At 36.5% G+C, this 2,679-nt stretch overlaps 1 protein-coding gene across 1 annotated transcript in view; it reads right to left on the bottom strand.

The window, feature by feature from the left end:
- Positions 1–2,679, bottom strand: part of dyrk1b (dual-specificity tyrosine-(Y)-phosphorylation regulated kinase 1B) — a 52,448-nt gene that overhangs the window by 34,022 nt on the left and 15,747 nt on the right. The window lies entirely within an intron of this gene.

Below are 2,679 nucleotides of genomic sequence, written 5' to 3'. Positions count from 1 at the left end.
TCTCTCTCTCTCTCTCTCTCTCTCTCTCTCTCTCTCTCTCTCTCTCTCTCTCTCTCTCTCTCTCTCTCTCTCTCTCTCTCTCTTTCCCGTCCTGTCCATTTATAGTAACAACGGAGTATATTTACTGGAACTTTATATTCACATATGTTGACAACATTAATTTAGACCCGTGCCACAATTTCAAGAATAATGTCGTGCTATATTACAACTACTTGTCGCAAATGAAATGACTGGAACTAAAATATTCTGTATAAAAGCGATCACAATGAGGGGGAAATTGTCATATTTTCAAGAAAGTAAGTATAGAACCGCATTTCCAATAAGATCACGTGAGATATAAAAATGTTGAGAAAATACCTGCAGGTTTGACAACTTTTAATGTATATGGTTTCCATATACATATATACTGTACAAGGACACAAATGAGACTTGCTGTGATGAACTAATATTATATTTTAAGACAAAACACGTCTATGTTAACTTACAAACAACAGTAATGATAAAAGCGGCAACAAATAATACATATAACCTCTTTTTTATTCAGTCTTCTAAAACGGTTTCTACTTCTCTGTACTTGGACGAGGGTGAGAGCAGCCTCTCCCTCACTCAGCACGTACCCTCCCACAGACTCTGTTGCTACCCGACGTCATGGCAGCTACAACGCCATTGGCCACGTAGAGTGTAGTCCCCGGCTGTGATTGGACACTGAGTCGATCGGTGGGAGGAGCATTTGGCTCGGTTTCCCTGTGTCTCTTCAAACGGCGCGATGCAGGAATGACGCGGAAATAGTTTGAGGATGTCAGGTAGAAATGGAAAGAGGGAGGCTGGGGGTGGGCAAACTCTCGGGGAGCAGGGAGAAGAGCGGGGCAAAGGCCTTCCATGCGCACATGCTCACTGAGTGACTACAGCTGAGATGTGACTTCCCCTCACTAAACAGCCAAAGCTAAAAGTTGTTCCTGTTGCTATCCGAGCATTCCGGCTAAATCAGGCACAATGCTGCCTGGGAACAGCTCAGCGCACAAACAGTGTCATAAACCAGCTGACAGCTCCCTGGCTTAAAGGGAAATTCACCCTCGAATACAGTTCACACTGCATGGATAAATGTGTGTCAAAATCAGGTTGATTCAGTTGCAATTTAGTGACACTAACCTTATCTTTCAGTTAATACAGTCTCTTAAAATAGAATGGGTTGTAAAGATAGAGCTTCCTTTGATAACACTGTTGATGGAATACAACTAAGTTTTAAAAATTGGTGAAACAAACGTAGTGTACTTTGGTGATTATGATTAGGTCCTTAAAAAACACATGAAATTGGAAGTATTTTATTTCCTCAATTTTACAAAGATCCACACTGCAATTTTCACCACACACTTCTACAGCATTTTAGTTTCAATTCCTTCAACTTTCTTTTGCAACCAGTTTGAAAACAACAGTCTGAATCATCGCACTCCCAAACGCCGACAAACAACTGACCAGTCAAGGCTAAATAAAGACAGTGTGGCCTAATAACTTGCTATAATTACAGCGATCACATTTAAAGACTCGTTCTCATAAAAAACAAACAAGCAGGAAGAAACATTTAATGTCTATTTAAGATAAGGTGGTAATCACACAGATGTATGTATCACTACAAGGGTAGTCTTATGAAATACCTCTTGGAAAAAAAAAAAAAAACCAAGCAGACTAATAATTCCACAACAGTTTGTTAAGTGTTCTAATTGCCATAATAGTGTTCATTTTATGAAACTCTATTTCACTTCCTTATTCCCTCACATTAAAAAAACTGAAAGCCAAAAAACATTTTTGGCTAAATTCAATAGAGGTATTTTGTTGAGGGATTTGTAGGTGATCTTAACTAGATTCTTAACACACTACATGTAATGTGTTGCTGTCATTTGATAATTTAGCACTTTGTTTTACAGATAATTCAAGATTTTTGCATTTCCACAAAAAATAGCATGTTGAATCACACCTAATTTTGTAAGTAGATACGATAATTTCATTATAGATATACCGTATAACTCTTGTCAAGTGTTTATTTCACATGGGTGGTTATGTTTGCCGTTCCAAAACTACAAGCAGATGAGCAACAGGTGGCCAAGTGTGTGAGTGCTCTTGGTCATGCCATGGCACAAACACATGGCTAATGGAGCTGCAGTCTATCCAAGCTAAATTGGGGCAAATGACGGGATACGCCCTCGACTGGTTTCCAGTTGTTTGCAGGGCAGACAAATCATAATCATATAAAACTACTACTGATCATTACTACAATAATAGAATTGCATAGATATGAAATTATTTGTTCCATAGCTTTATTATTTTCAATAAAATAACTGACAAATTAAGATGACAAAGGAACACTCATTTACACCTAAAATGTAAAAATATAGAAAACCTCAACATGAAATAGTATACATGTTGACTTCAAGTATTCAAATCAGTTATAGTTAAGTCAAATAAGTAAAAAAAGGAAGAATTAAAAGCATTTTAACAAATTCATTCTATACACTTTAAATGAGGATTTTGCTTTAACAATACAATCAAGTATATCTGTACATTTCAAATACAGATAATTACAGTTACTTCTGATAAAATATCACATGTTCAAGAAATAATAATGATCCTTTTGTGAGTTTCCAATAATGTGTGTGTGTATATATATATATATATATATATATA

This window comes from Hippocampus comes, unplaced genomic scaffold (assembly GCF_001891065.2).
Source record: "Hippocampus comes isolate QL1 unplaced genomic scaffold, H_comes_QL1_v1.1 scaffold135, whole genome shotgun sequence".
Taxonomy (NCBI): domain Eukaryota; kingdom Metazoa; phylum Chordata; class Actinopteri; order Syngnathiformes; family Syngnathidae; genus Hippocampus; species Hippocampus comes.
The sequence above is the reverse complement of the archived record's forward strand: the minus strand, read 5'-3'. Positions and strand labels throughout refer to the sequence as shown.